Source organism: Schistocerca piceifrons, chromosome 3 (assembly GCF_021461385.2).
Source record: "Schistocerca piceifrons isolate TAMUIC-IGC-003096 chromosome 3, iqSchPice1.1, whole genome shotgun sequence".
In the NCBI taxonomy this organism is placed as follows: Eukaryota; Metazoa; Arthropoda; class Insecta; order Orthoptera; family Acrididae; genus Schistocerca; species Schistocerca piceifrons.
In genome coordinates, this window is record NC_060140.1 from 456,105,671 (window position 1) to 456,122,742 (window position 17,072).

The following is a 17,072-nucleotide window of genomic DNA, read 5'->3' on the forward strand; positions in this document are numbered from 1 at the left end:
TACAAGCGATTCATGCTCAACTACATTTTATTTTAAAATCAGTGTCAAAAATTTTCTTGAAACATATATCACGTGTGGCATGGTAATAACTAGAAAACAATACGCAAAAATGGAACAGCAAGGACGTACTATTCAGACGCAATCCGACTCGGACGTGAGACAAGTGTTAGAAAATGACTTTACGACAGCAACCGGTAGTGACGATTCATCAAACATTGACGCAAGTGTTGACGAAAATTTTGACAATAGGCCGTCCACTACAAAAATTTCAAAATCTCAATCAGAGCCCATGTTAATGCATGACGTCACGTCTAATGACGCGGCGGGGGCAGAGACCTTGCAAACGGTAAACATTGCCGACATGTTACAAATGCTAATGAAACAAAACGCAGAAAATATGGCAACCATAAGGAAACAGAACGCCGAAAACATGGCAACCTTAAAGGCACAATTAGAGACACAAAATGAACAGTTAAAAACACAAAATGACGAAATCAAATCTGATCTCATAGCAATCAAGATAGGTAATGACACTTTGTGTAAACGTGTGGAACTTATAGACGCCACACTGACTAAACAGATGACCGAACTCAGTACTAAATTTTCCCAGCTCAATACGAGACAAGAAAAGACTACAACTGACGTAGCACTTTTACAGACACAAGTAAAAAACCTTAATGTCACGTGTGAAGTTCTTACTGAACAAATTCAAACATATCGTTCAGTACATGACAACCTTGAAAAACGAATTACTGACGTACAGAATAAATTTGACAATGTTGAACAACACCTGACTGACATCTTACAATCAGATGCCACAGCTCATTTTCAAAATATTAATAAAGAATTTCATGATTTGGTTGAGAACAAAGACAAACATTTTGATAGATGCTTACGTGAAAATTTACCAACAATTGTGCACGACTCCGTAGCGCAATACATTACTAATAACAAACAGCTGATCAGTGACGCAGTACAATCCGTCACTGCACCCATGAGACAATTCACCGATCAACTACAGTCTGAATGTAACGAAAATATCAGTCAAAATGTACAGTTCAGAAACCAATATACATTCGAGTATGATACACACATTCCGCACACGACAAATACACAAGAACAAAACACACCACGACTACAACACATACCACGATGTGGAAACACAAACACAAGCTATTATCATGGTAAACCACAGCAACATTATCGTAATTACTCGCCAGCTGAACATACCAGTAATTACAATGGAATAAATCCATATCACAATGCGAAGGAAGATGAAAGCTTAATGAAACACAGGCAATTTCAGATTTTTATCCCAGAAAAACGAACCATTCATCCGGTGATTTTTCTTAAATCTTTTAGTAACGCATTTCCACGCACTTGGAGTGACCGGAAAAAGATTTCATATATTGTCGGTTACATCCAAGGCGATGCAGCTGTCTGGGCATACAGTCAAGCTGACGTATGTACCACGTACAGTGAGTTTGAGCGTGCTTTTCTGAACAAATTCTGGTCGCAATCCGTCCAGGAGCGACTCAGAAGACAAATTTTAGAACCTGAAACTTTTAACAGTAAAAATGGTAACTTACGCAGATATTTTGAAAAATACTTGAACATGGGACATTTTTTAGACGAACCAGTCGCAACGCGTGATATACTCCGAGCGTTGAAGGCCAAATTGCCTTTCAACATTAAGGAAAAACTTCTACATATCCCGGATGACGATTCAGATTATTTTTTAACAGCTTTGGATTCGGTTGACATGTTACTTGAAGATCAGCGCTTCGCGCGGCAAAACAGCAGCCACAATGTTTACACTAGTGGTATGCAAAACATGCAGGCTTGCCAACACAATTCTGGCGCGCCCACAGTTGGATACGCGGTACAACAAAAACAGCAAACTCACATGCCGTCTCAGTACGGAAATCAAAATCAACACGCGTATTCCAATACAAACAATAGTTACAACAGTAATAACATTTCATGCGGCAATCCATACAAAAGGCACCGCGGTAATAACTACAACGGTAACAACGGATACAAAGGTAATAACAAAAACACAAACAGAAATAGAAATAATAATAACTACGAGCCAAGACAGCATCAAGGTTGGACTCGTAACGATCAGTACTTTTATTCAAACTCTGCTTTACCACAGCAGCCACCAGGACAAAATTGGAGCATACCTTACGACCGACAGGTAAGTTATAATGCGCAACAGCAACAACAACCGCAAAAGTTTGGAGATCATAATAGGCAATATCCGAATGTGAATATAATAGAAATGACACCTGATGCACAACCTCAATCTGTGTCAGTACCTAGTACAAATGATAATCCAACAAACTAGAAACAGTCACTACTTTGCCCCAGGTCGTGGCTGAAGAATTGTTGGGGGGCGACTTCAATGTTAATCAGTTATTTGACACCACACTTGAACAACAGAATAATGGTATGCCGAGTAATTCTAAACAAAAACTACCTGTTTTATTTATAAGATACAACCACAATAACAATATATCAGATGAACTTTTACAAGACAGTACACAATGTCGTTTAAACACAAATGAAATTGTTTTAGCATCTACTACTGGTGTAGTAGGTGGGATTCCAACTACTATTATCCTAGATACAGGTGCAGCTGTGAGCGTTTTGTCTTTTAATTTCTATAAAAAGATGTGTGAATTGGAACCTGTGCCTGAGTTTCCTGCCCAAAACTGTAAAATAACTACTGCACTAGGTAATAAGTCATGTAGGGTTACGAAGCAAGTTTTTGTAAACGTTAAAATAGGTAATGGATCCGTACAATGGCCATTCCTGGTTGTACAAAACCTTGTGACAAATTGCATATTAGGAATAGATATTATGAGCGAGAAGGACTGCATTATAGACTTCTCCAAAGGTAAATGTATTTTAAATGATAAAAGCAGTGTAATTATTATTGATTTGGACAGGAGAACTCTAAAGCATGACAAACACTGTACAGGGTACAAGGTTCAGTTAGTACTTGACAATGACATTCAAGACATGCAAACACACTCATCTGACACAGAGCTAATGGACTTGGAAACATTGCTTGATCATAAGATAAGTGAAGCTACAGCTCTCAGTGTACTTGAACGTATAAAACTACAGGAAGTGTTATCCAAATATTTACAAGTTTTTACCAAACGATTAGGTGTTATCAACACGTATGTGTACAAGATTGAAGTTAAGCCTCACAAGATCTTCTACCATAAGACATATAACATACCGTTATCTCAACGACCTGCTGTGTGGCAAGAATTAAAACAAATATTGTAAATTTAAAACTAAGTTACCTGTCATAGAATGTAGTCTTCATATGTAATCTTGGTTGAATATTTTCTTTGTGCAACGACTGAAAAACGCGCGCACACGAACAATATGATCTGCAATACTGTGCCGCGTGATCTAACTGTACGATATAACGGCAGTGCCGCAGTTACACAGACGCTTCTGCGCATGCGCGCACTCTATCTGCCAACATTAGAACTTTTACAGCGCACCCGCGTCATTCAAATTTTGTATATAATGTGTATAATGTGTAATGTAAGTCATGTAAATAGTTGTAGATAACTTAGATTTTCTTGTGCCTTTGGGTGAATTGCTCGCCTGCAGGTGTGTCCTTTCGCCTCGCAATTCAGGGGGCAATATAAAGGCACATTTGCATGCCGAGCGTGAGTTTCCTCGGAAACGCGAAATATTAATTAAATAAATAATCAGTGACAAATAAATAAAGCCTATGGCACACAACTGCAGCGCTGTGTCGCTGATAAAACAAAAGCACAATTACGTTACTCTTATGTTTGATTAAGAAGGGGGGGAGAGCTCTGGTAGAAGTGGTGCGAGAAGCACGTATTTTATTTTATTGTCTGGCACACCGCCATATTTCATGTTATAGAAGAATACTGCGAGTTGCAACCACACTAGGCACTCGATTCTGTAAAGAATTTATATTTATAAAAGTAAGTAGGATTATGAACTGTAGGCTTATTCATTGAATATATCTGATTTAACTAACTGTGTAACTTTTTTATGTTTAGAGACAATCACCTCTGTACGACGTATTGGCATGGCTGGAAAATTATTGTAATATTGAGATTTAGATTATGAGTCCGCACCTACCACAGCAGTCTTTGGAAACGATTTAATTACGAAGTCCGATTATTTCAGTTTTATTTCACGGTCAACTACGAGTAACATTGCCTTTACGAAAAAGCCATTGTCAAGCGTCTGATACCGAATAATTAAACGTCAACGTTCCAGATAAGCAAATATCAATTACAATTACAATCACCATCATACAGATAGAATAATTAATATTTAAATAACAATATATTTTTTTGATTTATTTTATTTATTTTATAAACTGTTGCGTAACATTAGCTCGACGTGCGGGTGCGTTGTCTTGGTGAAACAGCACACGCGCAGCCCTTCCCAGACGTTTTTGTTGCAGTGCAGGAAGGAATTTGTTCTTCAAAACATTTTCGTAGGATGCACCTGTTACCGTAGTGCCCTTTGGAACGCAATGGGTATGGATTACGCCCTCGCTGTCGCAGAACATGGACACCATCATTTTTTCAGCACTGGCGGTTACCCGAAATTTTTTTGGTGGCGGTGAATCTGTGTGCTTCCATTGAGCTGACTGGCGCTTTGTTTCTGGATTGAAAAATGGCATCCACGTCTCATCCATTGTCACAACCGACGAAAAGAAAGTGCCATTCATGCTGTCGTTGCGCGTCAACATTGCTTGGCAACATGCCACACGGGCAGCCATGTGGTCGTCCGTCAGCATTGTGGCACCCACCTGGATGACACTTTCCGCATTTTCAGGTCGTCATGCAGGACTGTGTGCACAGAACCCACAGAAATGCCAACTCTGGAGGCGATCTGTTCAACAGTCATTCGGCGATCCCCCAAAACAATTCTCTCCACTTTCTCGATCATGTCGTCAGACCAGCTTGTGTGGGCCCGAGGTTGTTTCAGTTTGTTGTCACATGATGTTCTGCCTTCATTAAACTGTCGCACCCACGAACGCACTTTCGACACATCCATAACTCCATCACCACTTGTCTCCTTCAACTGTCGATGAATTTCAATTGGTTTCACACCACGCAAATTCAGAAAACAAATGATTGCACGCTGTTCAAGTAAGGAAAACGTAGCCATTTTAAGTATTTCAAACAGTTCTCATTCTCGCCGCTGGCGGTAAAATTCCATCTGCCGTAAGGTGCTGCCATCTCTGGGACGTATTGACAATGAACGCAGCCTCATTTTAAAACAATGCGCATGTTTCTATCTCTTTACAGTCCGGAGAAAAAAATCGGAGGCCTTAGAGCTTGAATGCACCTCGTAGCTCCATCCAGCTCCCTGACATCTGGAGTCCAATGGACCTAGTTCATAACACCACCACCAGAGGGCACCGTCAGCCTTCCCTCTCATCACTCCTGTGACGTAATCCAAGATGATGGTCCAGAGAAACAATGGCGGGAAACTCGTTGAGTCTGTGCTGAGCTTCCCGAGAGGACAGACATAATTGTTTACTGTGTACCATGTGTTCAATGTAAGAGATGTCTGTGCTCGAGAAGGAGGACTTTAATGAGTATATTAGCTGCAATCAGGCAGCTGAGGACTGTCCATAGCCAACTGCACAATGTTTGCAAAGTAATGATATTTAGTGAATGTATGAAGAAGACGAATGCACTCCATGAAATAATGAAGATGCAGTGGGATGGTGCTAAATTGCACTTCACAATTCGTACTAATAAATGCATGTGCTGCAACTGCAGATCGTTCGATAAAAGTGCAGTCCATCTTATAAAGCACAAGAGGTAAGACATTCACCCACTTTGGTGCGTGCACCCCCAAGTCGAGAGTCTGCACGCCTGCTGGTAGAGGTACATGCCGGGCTCGTGGCACCGCCACACGCTAGCTGCAGGAGCAGCCACGCGCTAAGTACTTCCTATCACGTTGGAAATATCCACAGCCTCCATCCTTCCCATCTCAGTGGACGAATACAGTTTGTCGTTGAACAGGAACTTCTTCTGTAGTTATTAAATCTGGTGTCTAAGCAATGTGCGGAATATTGTCGCTGCTAGCAGTGGCCATCCAGTTTTAGGTGTCACATCACGGATTGTGCGGCCCCTCCTACTGGAGGTTCGAGTCCGCTCTCAGGCATGGGTGTGTGTGTGTTGTTCTTAGCATAAGTTAGTTTAAGTAATATGTATGTCAGGGACCAGTGACCTCACCACACACATATAAGCCTTCTGGTGCACCCTTTGTGAGAAGGCAATTAAAACTCTTGGTTACATAGCTGAAGTTCACGAGTCGAAGCTGTAGCTTGCTATTCCAAAGGGGGGGCGAGATTTCAGCACAGTGAAACTGTCTTCAGCATGCTCGTGGGCATGTGAAACCTGATTGGTAGGAAGTCAGAGAGCGCACAGCATAGAGTTAAGGTTGTGTATGGGGCCGTAAACAGTTACTGTGAGTTGCACAATCAAACACACAACTTTATTTTTCTAAGAACCACTTATTTACACATTGGGTTAAAGGATCACAACTAAACAATACGGCTGAAGACCTAGTTAAAAATAACTTGAATTGCTTTCTGGGCTGAAGGCTTAAAACCAACACAGCACACAAGAACGGCTGAAAGCCTGGCTTAGAAATCAAAAGCAAGTAAAAAAGAAGGTAAAGAATTTTTTTGAAAAAACATGCAATAAAAACAATTAACGGCCTAAGTCTACACTCCCATCTGAGGGACTACTGTATTTAAGGAACATTAATAAACAATTTTTTAAGCAAGAAAATTTCTTTTAAACTTACAACAGAACGGATGAAGCCTGATTAACTTATTGCATGGGTGAACGCCAGAAACAAATTCGAAACAACGGCTGAAGGCCTGTACACAAGGCAGAGAAATAATTTAGAATGAACCCCTTACTTCTTATTAAAAAAAATTCCTTTAGAGAATACACACGGCTGAAGGCCTTATTACAGGTTTCACGCAAATCCTCAGCTGAAGGCCACACATAACACATGGAACAACTAATGGCTTAGGACCTGGATTACAAACAATTTCAGATAGAACAATTTCTAAGAATAAATTTTTTTTCTAAAACAATCAATGCTCAAAATTTTAATATTATCATGGCTGAAGGCCTTCACGTAAAATAAAAAATACATAAAAACTGAACTAATACATGGCCAAAGGCCTCACACAATACTTCAACTAAAATGAAATTCATAATTTAAAATAAACAAAACAAGTTGTGCTCAGATGCTTGAAAGGCTGTCGAACTACACTCTGTGCTGGACAGCAAAAATATGACGAGGAAAAGGCACACTGCCTACAGACTGCGCTAACTGGAGCGTTAACGGCCACAGGGCAGAAAATACTGCTGCTGCGCTTCACTGATAATTAATCACGACATGGGAAGATGGCTGCAAGATTTCGCTGACTTCAACACACCATACGATGCTGCTGGCCCAAATGGCCAAGGGGGACAACAACCCACAAATGAACGAAGACATTCACAATAGTTGAGGCTTCATAACAGATTAACTGATCACCCAAATTCAGCGTCCAGGTTCGGTGGGCAACGAACTTGCCGCTCGCAGCTAGCGCTTCACGATCCAACAGCATGTGCACACCGCCAGCATCCCCAGCCTGGCCACGCGCCTTGGAGGCTTGCTTGCTGCTCCATCCTAACCGACTCACTAGCACACACACCTACACCTGGAAATATTAGCGGTCACACCAATGATAGTACGACAATACTAGTATCGATAAGCGCTGCTGCGCCACTCAAGGAGACAAGCAGGCAACTTGGTTATGCCAGTAAGTAAGGAAGAAACAAAACGCCACTCGATGTAAAAGTGCCAAAGAACCAGTGGCATGAACGCGAGCCGCACACAGCTCAACCTCCCCCCTCAAACATCAACCCAGGGGCCACTCAATAATTGGGCTAACGAAATTTAACTTGGGTAAGGTGGACTTGGTACTGCTTACCAGTGCGGTTATCCTAAACCAGAAGGTTAACTGGGCGTAAAATACGCACAGTGGTACAAGGGCCCAAAAAGCGGGGAGTGAATTTACTAAGATTTCCGACTTGCGCCTACCTCCCGGAAAAACTACGGACATAGACCTCATCCCCAGGTCTTCCCATAAAGGGTCGCCGATTACGATTGTAACGCTCAGCTTGCTTGTTATGGGCCCCGAGAATACTACGTCTGGCACGGTTCCAGTTCTCCTTGACGACCTGAGGAGTAATATCCGCCGGAATTAGATCTTGAATTCCCCATAAGTTCGAAAGGGGGGAATTTACGGGACAGTCCAGGATTAAGGCAGCCGGGGTAGCTTTCAATGCCTCATGATCGGTGATATTGAAAGCAAAGCTAAGCCAAGGAAGACTTAAATCCCACTTACTAGGCGTCTTCTGATGGAAAATAATCAATGCAGATTTAAGATATCGATTCACCCTCTACGTGAAAGAGCCCTGCGGATGATATGGTGTAGTAGTCACATGCTTAACACCGCTTTGAAAACAGAAGGCCTTGAAGGGAGCCGAAAGTAAGGCCGACGCGTTATCACTAACGATTTGTTTAGGGAGGCCAAAAGCACTGAAAACATTAGTTAAATGTGAAATAGTCCTGGTAGCAGTCACATTATGACTTGGAAGGAGCCAGGTAAATCTCTAAAACGCATCAATAATAACCAATACGTACCGATTCGTTAGTTGGTGGGCACTTATAAGATCTTGCAAAACTTAGGAACTTATAAGACCTTGCAAAAAATTAAGGAGCATTTGACTTGGCCGTCCATGCACCGTGACGCGAGAGAAATGGTTTCTCGTTGCCGATTATGTAATGTTGCCAAACCTAAGGACGCTCTTCAACAGGGTCTGTTGAGTTCTGAGCGTGAATCCTGTCCTACGCAGAAACTCTATACCGATTATGTAGGGTCCTCTCTTAGTTCGGGGTAAGGGCCCTACATAATCGATATAGAGTTTGTGCATAGGACAGGATTCACGCTCAGAACTCAACAGACCCTGTTGAAGAGCGTCCTTAGGTTTGGCCACATTACGTAATCGGCAACGAGAAACCATCTCTCTCACGTCACGGTGCATGGACGGCCAAGTCAAATGCTCCTTAATTTATTGCAAGGTCTTATAAGTTCCTAAGTGCCCATCAACCAACGAATCATGAAAGTAATGAAAAACCGGGCGCACCAGAGCTACTGGTAAACAGATCTTTAATTGCTTAGCACGTCCCACCCTTTTACACAAAATGCCTTTCTTGATAATGTACTTATCCAATAGCTCCCCAACCAACAGGAGTTGCTTAACGGGTGGCCAAGTAGTTTCCTGATCCTGATGCCTAGCAACATCATCAAATAAATGAGGAATCTCGCCTAACACGATACAACTAAGGCTGCCTCCCTCTACTTCCAGAGTGCCTTCACTAGATGTATGTTCAGTGAACATACAGCTGAGGACGTCCACAAGGACATTTTCAGTCCCTTTTATGTTTTTGACAAATTGAAATACAGAAATGCGTACTGCCCACCTGGCGATACGGCCAGTTTCACGTGGCCTTGCTAACACTGAGCTTGATTGTCGGTTTCCAGCTGAAATACCCAATGCTCAAGGTAAAAGCGGTCCTTCTCCAGCGCGAACAAAACGGCCAATGCCTCACACTCGTAAACTGAATACTTAAGTTCGGCACTGGTTAACCTACGAGACGCGTACGTCAATGGCTGCCTCTGACCTCTGAGCTCCTGGGAGAGGACAGCCGAAATACCCGCATTAGAAGCGCCAGTCTGGTCAATGAACTTTTTATTAAAATCCGGCACTCCGAGAACCGGAGGGTTGGCTATAGCTGCCCTAATGTGCTCAAACGCGGCCTCCCCATTCAAATCGCACTCCTTTCCGGCGCAGCGCATTTAATGGAGCCGCCAACTGAGCACAATTAGGGACAAATCGCCTAAAATAATTCGCCATGCCTATGAGCTTGGCAATACCACGCTTATCAGTAGGCGGAGGCAGAGCTCTTAATGCCTTAGTTCGTTCCTGGTCGATGCGAATACTCTGACCTGATACTAGGTGACCTAAAAAGGACATCTGCTGCCTGGCTAATGTCAATTTACTGGGTGTAACAGTTAACTCGGCCCCCTGCAATCTCGCGAAAACTTGTTGGATATGATCCTAATGCTTCTCAAACGAACGGCTATAAATCACCAAGTTGTCCAAATAATTATAAACACAGACTAATTTCAAGTCGCCAAGGATATTATCCAGCAAACGAGTAAGAACGGCTGCTCCAGTAACCAAACCAAAGGGAACCCTGTTAAACTCAAACAGATTCCAATCACTACAAAATGCTGTAACATGTTTACATTCTTCATCCGAGGCAATCTGATAATAGGCTTGATTGAAATCAAGTGCAGTAAACCAATTAGCACCGGCAAACCAAGTAAAGGGGTTATGAAGATCAGGTGTAGGAACAGATTGAAGGACAACCTTGGTGTTCAGCGCCGGTAATCAACAACAGGCCTAAAATCCCGCCCCTAATCCTTAGGGGCAAGGAATATGGGGAAAGCACGGGCAGATGTAGAAGACCTAATAGCCCCTTGCTCGAGCATTTTGAATATTTTAGCTCTTAGTATTTCCATCCTAGCGGATGAGAGACGATATGGGGACTGCCTGACAGTAATATCGTCAGATAGATATGGTAGTTAAGAACATTAGTAACGCCCAACCTATCAAAAGAAGCCCAGGGAACCTCAGTAACAAATCCTCTAATTGAGAAGCCTGATGTGGCGAAAGATGGGTAAGATCGAATTCATAAGTCACAGCCTCAACAGTGAGGGTGCCGGCATTTCAATGCACAGCACGTTTAGCACACTCGCAGAAACAGAAACTTCCCCGCAGGAACGAACTTAAAAAAGAAGGTGTTCCCGGAATAACCGAAAACTGAACCAGTTTTATTGATGAAATCACATCCCAAAATTAAATCGACCGGCAGCTCCTTGACCAAGGCTAGTGACAAGGGTCAGGAGAAATACCCAACCGATATACTCCCTCGGACTCAACCATGCAGAGGCAACACCTGGTCATTGGCCACCCGACATCTCTGCACCAGAGAAGGGATCGTCCGAAATTTCGTAAGATGACCCATTTCAAAAAACCATTCGAAGCTCAATAGCGAAAAGGAGCTACCAGAATCCTAAAGAGCACAGATAGGTTCGGCACCTACTCGAGATCAAATATAAGGCAAGGGCAGTGATGAGGGAGCGACAATACGGGTATGCCAAGGTTTAAAGGCTCGATTCCGAGGTCGCTGTCCAGCCCGTCGTCGTTTATTGGCTCTGGGCGCCCGAGGTTGAACGCGAGAGCGCACAATATGAGCCGTGCTACCACACCTGAAGCGACGCCGGCGTTCCCTTTTAACGGCCTCAGCCGATGTAGACAAATCGAAATTTATAAATTTCCTTTGACAACATCCGTGGCGTGACGCTTAACTTCACGGCATACATCGTCCGCAAGTGGCAACGCAGATAGCGCTGCAAATGCCGCACGAAGCTCTTCCCAGTTTGAAGGTCGATTACTAAAAATAAAGCGCGACGTATCCGCCGTTAGCATCCCCTTGAGAAAAATAGACACCAACTCCTGTTCTGGCAAATCGATCAACATGACCAAGCAGGCCGTCTGAACTCTGTCAACATATTGATGTAACTCCTCTTAATCTTAATCCTGCTGCACCTTCCAAATGTAAAGACACTCAAGCTGTTTCCCAACTCTGGTGGTCAATCTTTGGCCCATGACAAGCTCCCTTAATTGCTGCGAGGAAGACCCTTCTGTCATGGCTCGGGATACGAGGCTCCTCATCTCACCTCTAGCTAACGGGTACAATAGTGACAAAACTACTCGGAGCCGAATGCGAAAGGCAGCCACATGTTGCTTAAGACAAACCAACAACCATAATAAGTTTTCAATCTGCTCAAGTCAGTCTACAACTAATTCAGTAATATCTCGAAAAAATACGCCAGAGGATTAGGCAATTTGGCAAAGGCTGCGTCTAACTTCTGAGAGGATATAACAACACCACTCCCAGGCTGGCTCTCAGTTCCCCCTTCATATAGGAAGTCCCACACTTCAATCCTCTTCCCATTCAGTTCTAAACATGTAAGTTTAAACTGCAATGCATTAACCAAAGACCCAATTTGGCGGTCAATTTTATTTTACCATCCTCCAAGCCTAACATGCCTAAATCCGCTATCTGATTGGTTAGATGGACTAACTGTGCCCGCACCCTGTCTAACTTACAGCCACTACGTTTAGTGCTTTCCAAAACACAAATGGTGTCGTCAAGGCCCCTAATAGCCTTAAACAAAAATTCAGTGGCTGCTTCTGTCTCTCCCACCACATTTGGCGTGACGTCAACTGGGTGAAGAACGGTAGCACGTAAACGGGCCACTAAGTCCAGAACGCTGCCCTCAATAGACTTGCGCCTTTTCGCCAACTCATAAACAAGGTGGTCCTTCATCAACAGGCCTATCCCCAGGCACCACCATTAAAATAAATCACTTGAAACTATGGTGCAACACTAACAGAAGTACAATTCCAACCAACAGTAACTGTAATGGCAATATCACAACAGTAATCACCCTCTGCTACCACTTTACATCTGATTGGTAGGTAGTCTGAGAGCGTGCAGGATAAGGTTAAGGCAGTGAATGGGCCGTAAACAGTTACTATGAGTTGCGCAATCAAACACACGACCTTATTATTCTAAGAATCACTTATTTAAACATTTGCTTAAAGGATCAAAATTAAACAATATGGCTGAAGGCATATTTAAAAATACTTGACATACTTTCTGGGCTGAAGGCCCAAAACCACACAGCACATACAAGAACAGCTGAAGGCCTGGCCTAGAAATCAAAAGCAATTAAAAATAGAATATAATTTTTTTTAAAAAAAAGACATGCAAGAAACAATTAATGGCTGAAGGCCTACAGTCCTGTCTGAAGGACAACTGCAATTAAGACACACTAATGGACAAATTTTTTAAGCAAGAAAATTCCTTTTAAACTTACAACAGAACAGCCGAAGCCTGATTAACTTATTGCACGGCTGAGGGCCACAAACAAATTTGAAACAATGGCTGAAGATTGTACAACAAGTCAGATAAATAATTTAGAATAAACCTCTTGCTTCTTATTAAAAAAATTCCTTTAGATAATACACATGGCTGAAGGACTTATTAAGGGGTTCACGCAAATCATCGGCTGAAGGCCACACATAACACATGGAACAACAAACGGCTTAGGGCCTGGATTACAAACAATTTCAGATGGAACAATTTCTGAAAATAAAAAGAAATTCTAAAACAATCAATGCTCAAAATTTTAATTTAACACAGCTGAAGGGCTTTATGTAAAATTTAAAAAAAAACTGAATTAATACACGGCCAAAGACCTCACACAATATTTCAACTAAAATAAAAATCACAATTTAAAACAAACAAAAAAAGTGGTGCTCAGAAGCGTTCCAAGGGTCGGCCTGGGAAGGTAGCTCAAAGGTAAGGTGAGGTGAGACAGGCAGCCAAGAGTTGAAGTTAGGTAATCGGATAGTAACCCAAGTTAGGGACAGTCCAAGGACCACCCAACAATTTAATCACTTCCCTTCTGTCCGACCAACGCCACAACAATGGAAAATATTGGCCAAGGACAAGAATACAAACAGCACTACGCCTCCAGAAATTGGCGTCTAAAAAAACGCCAGGGGAACAATAACCACTCCAAGCAAATATGAACCAAACAATTTAAAAGGCTGTTGAACGACACGCCATGCTGGACAGCAACAACACGACGAGGAAAAGGCACACTGCCTACAAACTTCGCTAACGGTCAGGGCAGGTAACTGGAGCATTAACGACCACAGGGCAGAAAATACCGCTGCTGCACTTCACTGATAAGTAACAGTCAATTTAATAATTAATCACAACATAGGGAAGATGTTCGCTGACTCCAACACACCATACGATGCTGCTAGCCCAAATGGTCAAGGGGGCAACAACCCACAAATGAACGAAGACATTCACAATAGTTGAGGTTTCATAACAGATTAACTGATCACTCAAATTCAGCGTCCAGGTTCGGTGGGCAACGAACTTGCCGCTCTCGCAGCTAGCGCTTCACGATCCGACAGCATGTGCACACCGCCAGCATCCCCAGCCTGGCCACGCGCCATGGAGACTTGCTTGCAGTTCCGTCCCAATCGACTCACTAGCACACACACCGCCACCTGGAAATATTAGCGGTCACACCAAAGGTAGTTCGACAGTACTAGTATCGATAAGCGCTGCTGCTACCACTCAAGAAAGCAAGCCAGAAACTTGGTTACGCCAGTAAGTAAGGAAGAAACAAAGCGCCACTCGATGTAAAAATGCCAAAGAACCAATGGCATGAAGGCAAGCCGTACATGGCTCAGTGTGCAACGTCCCAGAGCTGGCTGGGCAGCCGTCAGTTCAGCCACAGATTCAAATCAGCCAACAAATATGCCCAGCAACCACTTGCCTGACTCCATGCCTCGACGCTTGCGCAAGAGCTCGCCCTAGTCGCCGAGCGGAACTGTCACACTATCCTCCTCACTCTGTTACCACTCCCCAGTTCGCCACTCCGCAACATGCCCCGTTCCCCATCAAAGATCTTAGTAGTCTCAGACCACGATTACATCACACAACAGATCGAGCAAATGGCGCCAGGAAATCGAAAGGCTCGCCAGCATGCCCATCACAGCTCAAATAGCTTATTGTTGTAGACAGCGCCAGTCAGCAAAATAAATGGCCTCAAGGCGATGGTGATATACTAGAGTGGGTGCGTGAGATGGTATTTGCTGCACATAAGCTGAAAGGCAGCGCCTTCTCGCCCTTTTGCGGGAGAATGCGGAAATACCGGGTTGGTTGGGAGAGCTACTGGTAAACCCAACTGAACTGCTCAATTCTTGGACCCAGAGTGGAAAAGGTCATTATAGTGCAACCGTCGTCGTTATAGCATGTAATGATTATTACTGCCGATTCTGTTATGTATATATTTTTTTAAACCTTGAGTATTGTAATTAATTTTTTCCATATTCGTATGTACACAGGCACCACAGTCGCCGTCAGCACCACAACAGATATCTGTGGCACGAGTGTCTAGTGTGGTGGCTGTGGCGGCAGGAATGAAACACGTGCCCAAGTGGCTTGCACTACTATGCAAAGCACCACTGCACGAGAGTTGGCGGCATCAGCTGCGGCCACTGCAGCTCTGGCGCCCGCTCCATCTCATACCCTCTGGCGTCAATGAGTGGTTCAGTCAGAAGAAGAAGAACAGCAACGATCTCCGATCATCCAGGCTGGCGGTGGTTAAGGCTCCAGCAAGCAGCCGCAGCAACAGCAGCAGCATCGCCGGACAGCGTCGTTGCAACCAGGGTGTTCCCACTGGCCCTCACAGCTGCCACCTCATCCTACTCCGGCTCCCACTGATCACCCTCACCACCAATTTATGGTACATGTACATCGACGCATACCCCTGTGCACCTCGCCGACTCATTCATCAACAGGATTGACCTGAAAATCTTTTAGTAGTATTATTATTAATCATAGAGATGATCCTGAGGCTAGTGGAAGTTCCCCCTCCCGTCCTTTTAGTGAAGAACATCAGGTCAGAGGCAGCACAGTCAGAATACTCGGTGACTGCAGACGCCTTTGAGAAACAAATCTCGTTCACAAGGACCGAGAATCCGGCAGGAGTGTACCGCGACTCTGTCGGTTTCTAAAGGCGTTCCTTCCTGTCATGGAAACGGAGCTCCTCAAAGTAATCAGTGATTTGTGCTACCTCGCCACTAAACGCATTGCGATACTCTGCGGCAAAGTATCGAACAACGCCACGCCCCCCCCGAAAGTTGCCTAGTTGCCTCTGGTATTGAAGAGAGAAGTCTTCATTATCTTTGGAGGATAAATGGCGTGATGACGCGGAGTACGTCATTCGACGAGTGATTGTGTGAATCCAGCTTGAGTGCTATTCTGGCTTGGTTTTACGAGATGGGAGTGAAAGGGTCAGCTTTGCCGGATTGTACTGATATATTATTAGACATTCTTTGAACGGTACCAGCCACGCCTTTAAACAGATTTTTTCGAAGGAGTAGAAAGCTGAAAGCCTTTCCAAAATGTTCTATACTTGATCGAATTTTTGTTTTGAGGCAAGGTTTTATCATGATACTGCATCGAATTCAGTAACAGAGGATATCGGTATCTGGAGAATACTTTGCAAAAACTGTGTTTCCAACAAGGGATATGTTAATCAATATTCACTCATTTTTAAATTCTTTACTCTTGATATAAGAAAATAACATACAATAAACATCTAAATTTCAGAGATTTTTGTGTCGCTCCACTTGCATATTCCGGAGTTTGTCTTTGGTTCATTAATGGTCAATCTACAGTTGTAATAACTTAATGTCTATTGATACATTTTTCGACAGATTTCTATATCAAAAAAAGTCTAATGATTCACAGACAACTGTTAGTAGCTTTTACTTGAACTTTCAGACTTGATGAGAATCAGTCAAGTGGACACATCTATGCACTTACATTTGCATATTCCTCTTTCATTTATGTTAGCCTGTTGGCGGTACTGCTTCTTAATTCGGAGATGCTGAACTCTATGGTCACAGAAAGCGGAGTCTGCCTTCTCAACGCGGTTAACAATGCAGAAGTAGTTGCAGATCTTGGAGACTGAGAATGAGCATGTGTGACTAGGAAACCATTCTCAAAAGAATGTTCTTCTTCCGAATCTGTGTCCGTAAATGAATACAGTGATTCTGTAGAATCGCTTTCCGTCAACTTCTATATGATCTCTTCGGAAATCAAGAGCTTTTTACAAACTATGATGACTCATAAGTAACTCGAAAGAGTTGAATACTTAAGAACGTAAAATTGACGTCTATGTTGGAGAGAATGTGACTCACAAAATTTCATACGGACATTGTGATCGAATAAAAATT